The sequence below is a fragment of the Bubalus bubalis genome, chromosome 7 (genome assembly GCF_019923935.1).
Source record: "Bubalus bubalis isolate 160015118507 breed Murrah chromosome 7, NDDB_SH_1, whole genome shotgun sequence".
NCBI classification, from domain to species: Eukaryota; Metazoa; Chordata; class Mammalia; order Artiodactyla; family Bovidae; genus Bubalus; species Bubalus bubalis.
In genome coordinates this window covers 73,070,355-73,079,411 of record NC_059163.1, presented here as the reverse complement: position 1 = coordinate 73,079,411, position 9,057 = coordinate 73,070,355, and the positions used below count along the sequence as shown (strand labels likewise).

The window sequence follows — 9,057 nt, the reverse complement described above, 5'->3', positions numbered from 1 at the left end:
CCCAGCCTCCCCAATCTAGAGAGGTAACAATGATTGTTGTTGCTTTAAGACACTAAGTATGGGAGGACTGGTTTCATAGCAATAGGAACCAGAATAAAAGGTATCTGGGCTTCCCTCGCGGCACTAGTGGTAAAAAATCCACCTGCCAATGCAGGAGACTCAAGAGACGTGGGTTTCATCCCTGGGTTGGGAAGATGATGTGGGATGCGAGATTTTAGTTCCTCAACCAGGGAGCTTAGTTCCTGGACCACAGACCAGAGCCTCCTGCATTGGAAGATTGTAATCTTAGCCACTGGACCACCGAGGAAGTCCCAGTTTACCTTATTTTTTTATTCCATGAGTGTAATGAACACTTCCATATATACCCTGGATGCTATAGCTGTATTTTTCAAGAAGGAAAAACTTTTCCATTTTTAAAAGCACAGTTTTATTTTAAAGAGGGATCTGCTCAGTTCCATAACGCAGTAAACTCTGAAAAATTAGAATATGAAGACCCACTCAGGTTACTAAACAGGTTCTGAGTGAGTGAATATCCGTGCCATTTGTCAGGAAGGTAGATGTCTCATTTTCAATACTGACAAGTAACACAAACTAATAGGAGATGCAGTGCTGCCAGGAGAAAATTCTGCCAAATCGACTCAATGAGTTATAATCATTCATAATCAGTCCATTAATTAGCTGGGCACAAAGGATGTTGTAAAGAGTTCAGAAGTGTTTTCCCATGTAGGTTAAATATACCCCTCCTGCCTCATTTGCTTATGTGGATACTTCAATCAACAATCTTGAATTTTATTCAAAGAAAAAAAGTAAGTTTCAATCTTGTCTTCATTTTCATTTTTCAAAAACTAGATTTTAAAAGAGTCCAAATGAATAAGCTTCTGGTATAAAATAGGAAAAAAAAAAAAAAAAAACCCAACCTAAAACCAAAGAAGTAACGGGAATAAATCAAAGAACCATGAATAGTCACTGAACATCACAAAGGGACATGGATTAAAGAGGAAAAAAGGACATGTTTTCTGTTTTCAGGCACTTACATTTTAATCAGCGGCTGACAATGTAATTAAAAAAAGAAACTATATTGGCCAAATGTCAGGATTTGGCTAGGATTTTTATTTCTCCTTTTAGTAGTAGCAACAAAAGAATAGAGACATTTCCAAATTCTGGGCCCTCCAGCAAAATGCTTTAGAAAGCAGCTTTCTAATCATTCTAAAAATTACTCTTAAGAAGAAAAAACTAGAACAAACTAATTGCTCAAGAGATGCAGGCTGATCATAAAAAAAAGCATGTAAAGACTACACAGAAGCAAAATAAGATAAAAATTACCTAAAATCCTTCTATTCAAAGATAAAGTGTTACTTTGTTTACATTCTTTTTGAATTTTTATTGCATATGTTTACTTATATATATTTTTCCCCAAATAATATTTTATTTAAAAATTTTTGTTTGTTTTTTGTTTTCTTTCTTTCTTTTTGCTGTAGCACAGCATGCAGGATCTTTGTTCCCCAACTAGGGATCTGCATTGGAAGGGCCGAGTCTTAACTACTGGATCTCCAGGTAAGTGCCCCAGATGGTATTTTACATATTGTTTGAAACCTGTCTTTACCCTTCTCTCTCTTTTTTTTTTTTTTTTTTTTTTTTTGAGGTCTGATCTTTTTTATAAGGACTGATGCTAAAGCTGAAACTCCAGTACTTTGGCCACCTCATGTGAAGAGTTGACTCATTGGAAAAGACTCTGATGCTGGGAGGGATTGGTGGCAGGAGGAGAAGGGGACAACAGAGGATGAGATGGCTGGATGGCATCACCAACTCGATGGACATGAGTCTGAGTGAACTCCGGGAGTTGATGATGGACAGGGAGGCCTGGAGCGCTGCAGTTCATGGGGTCGCAAAGAGTCGGACACGACTGAGCGATTGAACTGAACTAAACTGAGACTTAGAAGTAGAAGCTCTTAGAGAGGACAGCCTTCGTCTCTTGGCGATTTACTCCTGGCATTTTTCTTTTGCCTCTTTATTCTCTTGGCCAAAAGTTTAGCATGTTCTGCAGCCTCTTCGTTATTTTTCTCAGTATGCTGTTTCTTCAGCACAATATGCCCAGAACACCTGCAGTAACAAGACACTGAATCTTGGACGCTCTGGTCCTGGGTTTCTTACCTTCTTTGTTTAGGGGCTTTCTTACAACATCTGGGTGGATGCCATCTTCTTTAGAGAGACTGAAAGGTTTACGGATTCTGGAAGCTCTTTTGGACCCCAGGTGATGAGGCATAGTAGTATTAGTGAGTCCAGGAATATCCTTATCCCCTTTTTTGAGGATGACCAAATTGTCAACACTCAGATTGGTATCCACAATGCAACCCTGAACAGATTAGGTCTTTCTTTCTCCTGTCCTCCTTGGTCTGTAATAGGAATGCCCCTTACTCAGCAGCAAGTGGACTTGGCCATGGGTCAAGACACACCGCTTCCTGGAGAAGCCCTGTTTGTTGTTACTGCCGCTAATTCAGACACACATATCCCTTCCATTCTTCACCCAGATGATCAGCAGCAACTTCTGTGGCCATATGCTTCTTACAGAAGATGTGAAGTTTTTGTTCATTGTCCACTTCAATGAGCTTCCAGCAGCCAGTGGCCAGGGAAGAGATGTTCAGCTTTATTCTGAGGCAGTGGACTGCCTCCAAGGTGCCACAAAAGTGTCCCTTCCTTGTAATAATAAATCAGCAACATGTTTCTATGGCAATAAATGAAAAATCACAATATCTATGAGCCTTCTTATACACAGGTATCCCATAATTTAGTTAACCAACCCCAACTATTGGATAGTTGGGTTGGGAAAAATATTGGATAATTTTTTTCCACCCAAAGCGATGTTATAATCAATGGTCTCATTGTTGCCTCTTTGTCTACATCTTTTATTTCCACAGGAAATGATACTGATGGACGAAAGAGCATAGCGTGTGCATTTACGAGAAACATTCCTCAGTTTGAATGAAATTCAAAATATCTAAGTAGTGTATCTGGTGAAGTCCGACAGAGATCTGATTAGCTGCGTGGTCTCAGACAAGCTAACTGCTGAGGGTCACACGGTGGGGAGAGTGGCTGCCCTGTGGCTGTGAGGACGGTTCAATGAAATAACACGTGTAGGTGTTGGCAGCACAGTGACCGGCACGTAGCAGGTGTTTCATAAATGGCAAGTCATTGCCTCCCTTGCCCCACCTAGTATGAAACTCAGTCTCATTCACAGACAGAGAGAGATAAGAGAGAGTAGGAAGAGAAGAGGGATGAAGGAGATGAAAGGGGAGGAAGAGACGGAGGGAAGGAGGAAGGAGAGAGGGAAGAGCAGAGATGGGCGGGAAGGGGGGATTAAGAGAACGGAGAAGGGGCCTACCAAACACAGAACGTGTGTCTGCATGCCTCTTTTTGGAAGAAAAGACTTCATGGTAGCTTTCATGCTTTTTCCTTTGTTTATTTTTCACGGCTAGAGTTTCCCGCACCCAGCACAGAAGCTTTACAGTGCGTTTCTTCAGCATTTCCACCTGCCCTTTGGGTATTATCAAAGGTTAAAACCCACACAACAGGGCAGAGTAAAGCTTGTTTACTTGCAAGATTCATGTCTGGTCTTGAAAGGTATTTTTTTCCCTTGCTCCACAAGCACTGATGAAAAGGAAGATGGATGGTACACCAAGGGTGTGGGTGATGCATGCAAATTGGGTTCTGCATGGGCACTTTGGGTTGGGGAGGGCTTCCTCCTGACCCACATGCACACCTGGATTCAGGTGCCCAGGTGACAGCCAGACAAGCTCTTTGCCTGCCCCCATCTCCCCTGCCACCTTTTCTGGAGACTCTTTCCCAGGCAGGGATCTCCTAGGAGTCCTTTACACATTAGGATGCATTTCAGTCAACTGCTACCTTTCCCAGGGGTATCTGCATTTCAGGATGCAGCACTCTCTGTGGGATGCGAGGGTTGTCAGTGTTAAAATGTTCACTAATCATTCAGGCGGCCCTGCTTCCATCCCTGCTTTCCCTCCAGCAGCCATTATTGAGCACATGGCATTCCAGAATGTGTCCTACACTGAAGCACCATGGACAAGACAGACAAGCTCTCTGCCCTCTTTGAGCTTACCTTTGGATGAAAAGATAGACAAAACCCAAGTACACAAATGCATGCCCAGTTATGGAGTCGCTGAGAGAATTTACTCTGGGTAGAATGGTCAGGAAAGACCCCTCTCCCCCAGAGGCAGTGATACTTAGCCCCCTTTCAATCTTTGTGATTTCTTGGATGTCCAGAAATGAGCATGTCAATCACTACATCACTGAGGCAGTGGATGCTTTGGTCTGTTTTAATAATAATAACAACCTGCTGCTGCTAAGTCACTTCAGTCGTGTCCGACTCTGTGCGACCCCATAGACGGCAGCCCACTAAGTTCACCCGTTCCTGGGATTATCCAGGCAAGAACACTGGAGTGGGTTGCCATTTCCTTCTCCAATGCATGAAAGTGAAAAGTGAAAGTGAAGTCGCTCAGTCATGTCGGACTCTTCGCGACCCCATGGACTACAGCCTACCAGGCTCCTCCGTCCATGGGATTTTCCAGGCAAGAGTACTGGAGTGGGGTGCCATTGCCTTCTCCGAATAACAACCTACATGTATTGAAAGCCTACTTTGTGGTAGGCAGGCTGACAACATTTTGTTGTATCTAGTCTTTATGGCAAACCTTTGGCATAGGAATTACCGTTTTTCAGAAAGGCAGAGAGGTTTTCCCAAAGCCATACTAGAAATAATGGCAGAGCAAAAATCTGAACCCAGCTCTACTTTGCTCTCTAATCTGTATCTTTTCTATAACACCATATCCCTCCCCCTCCTGAGAAGAGGTCTCTGACAGCAGGTTGCCCTCAAACCCTTATTCCACAGATGATGAATAACTTAATATAGAATTTACCTACCTAGACCTGTTCCCAGGCAAATGACAAAGGATTTTTTTCTTTTGCCCCATTTCAAAGAGTCTATGAACCTCGACTTTTCCCCTGATTCTCTATAATCCTTTCCTTTGGCAGAAATAATCCAGTTGAGCCAACCGATGCTCACTTGTGTTGCCAGAGATGCAACAACGGTGGGGGTGGTACCCCATCTCTGCCTGCTCCTCGCCTCCCTCCCTTCTTTTCTTCTTTCCATGTCCCATGCTGATTTGAATTAAATTGACATAACTGTCTCAAGTTTTCACATCCCTCCTTGTCCTGGAGCACACCATCATTAAAGATCCAAACAATAGCCCCATACTCTGGTTCCCCTGAGATGGCAATTATGGAGAGTCTTATGCCACTACTGGGACTCAGGACCATTGGGTGGGAAGCATGGCTTTTCAGGGAAGTGCCTGATATTTCACCATTAGAAGTCTCATCAGTTTTCTCTTCTAATACAGGTGCCCTTTTAGGAGAAATGCCTGGAGGATTTCCAGTTAATAACAACATAGATGAATGAATATCGATAGCATTTATATTTATATGGCATTTCCCAAAGTACCTTAGCTTATATTAAGCCCTATGGTTTCCTCCAAAACCATGAGTTGGGCCATGAGCCATTGTTTCCACTACAGACAAAGGAGCATGTAATGTCTGTCTGTATTGATAGGTAAACTGCAACTGGTCCCAGGTCACCCAGCTGGTAATTGATCCAACTGAGACTCAAGTCCAAGGCTTTGGAAGTTGAGGCCAAGTGATGCTTCCAAACACTGTTTAACACTGCAGATCAATTTATCTGGGTCTTACTGTGGCATCTGACTGGAGAAAGGGTTCAGAGGGAAGGAGGATGTAGGGTAAAGGGAGGAATCCAGCAGGTGAGGACTGATTAAATGTGAATGAATGACTCACTCATTCACACTTAAATTTCACAGTCTTTTACTGAACAGTATCACCTATTGTGTGATACTACAAGAAAGCCTAAATACAGGAGGAGAATCCTTATATTTGGCCGAGACCTACTAGCACTCTTCTCCCTGGCTCCACGGCTGGACTACATTTCCCAACCTGCCTTGTACTCCATGCCTGTGGTCTAGCTAATGGAATGTGACTAGAAAACCTTTTGCTTCCTGCTCTTTCCCTTTAATGCAGATAAGCATGGAGAGCTTGAAAGCTCTGAATTATTTTATTCCTGCCAGTTTGGAACACCCTTAGACATGTATTTCTATTACATTATACCACTGGAAGTTTGGAGTTTACCTTTTACGCAGATTAGTGTTATCAGCACTTCTTAACCAGGTTGTAGGAAAGAATTGAGACCTAATGCCCTAAGGCATCCATTGTAGGGAATGAATTAATCTCTCTTGTGCATCTAAACTGGTACAAGTTCTACATCTTCCTTAGGAGAATTGAGAGAATAGTCGCTCACACAATGTTCCATGGAGTTTAGTTCTCTTGTGGAACCTCTGTTGAGACAGGCTGCATACACTTAAGCAATCCTTGTCCTCAAGGGGTTTATTATAATCCAGTTGTAGAAACTGATCAGATGTACAAGGAAATATGAAGAGGGAAATTCACGTGGCCTCACTTCTTCCTTACAATAAGCCTGTGGAGAAGATTTTATCTTTTGTTATTTACAGATAAAGAGGTTGTAAATTACGCAAATCAAGGCTCAGCATTTCTCAACTAGGAGGTGTTGGAGCCAAGGTTGAACCTGTGTCTGAAACAGCTTTCCTAATCACACCTCCAAAACTCTCAGAGACTTTTCCTTATGCCAGGAAGGACTCATGATTCAAGCTACTGCAAAAGAAGCAAGTTTAATCTCCTCTCTATGCAATTCTCTGTTTGGCCCACAAGGACCAGAGGGCGTTTCCCTTCTGGAGAAGGGTACTTCTCTCACTAGCACCTTTGGTCTTGGTCATGCCTGAGATGCTCTCTCTCCATAGATTTTTCCTGTCTTGGGCCTATTACGGGAAAGAGATAATAACATCATTGAAAACCATTTATAGAAGTTAATGGGCTTCCCAGGTGGCGCAGTGGTAAAGAATCTGCTTGCCAGTGCAGGAAATGCAAGGGACAGAGGTTCAGTCCCTGGGCGGGGAAGATCTCCTGGAGGAGGAAATGGCAACCCACTCCAGTATTCTTGCCTGGAAAATTCTGGGGACTGAGGGACCTGGGAGGCTACAGTGCACAGGGTAACAAAGAGTTGGGCATGACTGAGCACGCAGCCCCCACACACAAGTATAGAAGTGACCAGGTGTAAAAATAACAGTCATCCTAGATTCTACTTTAAGAAAAGGGGACTAATTTATGAAAATTTTGGGAGGTACAATTAGGAAAGCAAAGGATTGTTAGTTTACAGAGAGAATTAGGTTAACTAACAACCATCTTCCAAAAGCTTAATTAAGTCTCTCAGCCCTCAAGTGAGACAAGGAAATAATTGATTTCTGCATTGCTGATGGGAAACTGGTGGGGGGAAGCAATTCACCCATGGCCAACAAGGGAAACAGCATCTGTCCTGGGATTAAAATGTATGATTTTCTGGTTCTTGGTCCTTTGTTTCACTTTTGAGTCCGGAATGTTCAAGGCTCAGAAGAATTTTTTGTGTGTGTGAGAACCCCAGAGCAGGACCATCAAAAGATCCTTTGCAAGTGAGAGACCAAATAATTAAGGATTCACTCCTTAGTAATTTTCTGCCCTTCAAAGAAGTAACACAAACTGTGTGCTGCTTCTGAGCATCAAGGCCATGTGGGTTCACGTGAGCTCATTTTAATAAGTGCTGGCACTTCTCATTATAAGTTCTGTCCATCACCCAGTGACTTGTGATGCCAGAAAATATTTGGAGATCTTAAAAATTTAAAGCAACATCCAGAACAAGCTAGACTGAAAGAGATCAAAGTGGGGGGAAAAGAAGAATAAGTAACAAAGGAGGAGGAAAAAGCTTTCTAGAACTATTGAATTCACCAATCACTGAATGCTGTTCAAGGAGGTTTTTAAATGTTTTGCACAAGAACTGCAGGTGATAGGCATTTAATTACTTTATATCAGTGTGAAAACCAAGACTGAGATGGAAACCATCTTGTTCAAGTTACATGTAAAATAGATAGCCAATGGGAATTAGCTGTATGGCTCAGGGAACTCAAACAGGGGTTCTGTGACAATCTAGAAGGGTGGGATGGGAGGGAGGTTCAGGAGGGAGGAGGCAACATGGGTATACCTATGGCTGATTCATGTTGATGTTTGACAGAAGACAACAAAATTCTGTTAAGCAATTATCCTTCAATTAAAAAAATAAATAATTTTTTTTTTAAAAAGAAGGAACAGGACCAGTATTGGAATCCAAGTTGGCAAGTCAGCCTGTCACCTTAATGTGTTAAAAACAAAAAACAAACCCTCCATACCCTCAGAAAACAAAACAACCCAGTCCTGTCCATCTCTCACGTGTCTTTCTTTATCACGCACATGGATTCCTGCACCTCTAACACTCTGGTCACCAAACGTGTGTGGGTATTTCCTGCACCAAGCAATTCTCTGACATTGGCTGGATATCCTCTAATTTAATTCAGTTCCGACACTGCCTACCTGGAGAGTGTCAGATCCCACAGGTTCAGGGTTCAGCTCTCTGAGACCAACACCCACTTCAGATGCCAACCTCAAGTAGTAGGTCTCCACGTCACCTACAACCTCTGTCCTGTTTGGCTACAAATCAGAGGTTCTCATGACTTCTTCCCCCTTGTGCTGTGCTGTGCTGTGCTGTGCTTAGTCACTCAATCTTTTCCGACTCTTTTTTACCCTGTGGACTGCAGCCCGCCAGGCTCCTCTGTTCATGGGCATTCTCTAGCCAAGAATACTGGAGTGGATGGCCATGCCCTCCTTTAGGGGGTCTTCCCAACCCAGGGATCGAACCCAGGTCTCCCACATTGCAGGTGGATTCTTTACTGTCTGAGCCACCATGGAAGCCTGGGAAGCCACCAGGGAAGCCCGTGAAATCTCATGACTTCTTCTTCCTTAGATCTGACTAATTTGCTAGAGTGGCTCACAGAACTCAGGGAAACATTTATTTAGGCTTACCAGTTTATTCCAAAAGGATATGATAAAGGAAACAGATGAACA

At 43.0% G+C, this 9,057-nt stretch overlaps 1 pseudogene; it reads right to left on the bottom strand.

Moving 5' to 3' along the window:
• Positions 1-1,817: 1,817 nt before the first annotated feature.
• LOC112586122 lies at positions 1,818-4,759 on the bottom strand (annotated as a pseudogene).
• Between the last annotated feature and the right edge of the window lie 4,298 nt (positions 4,760-9,057).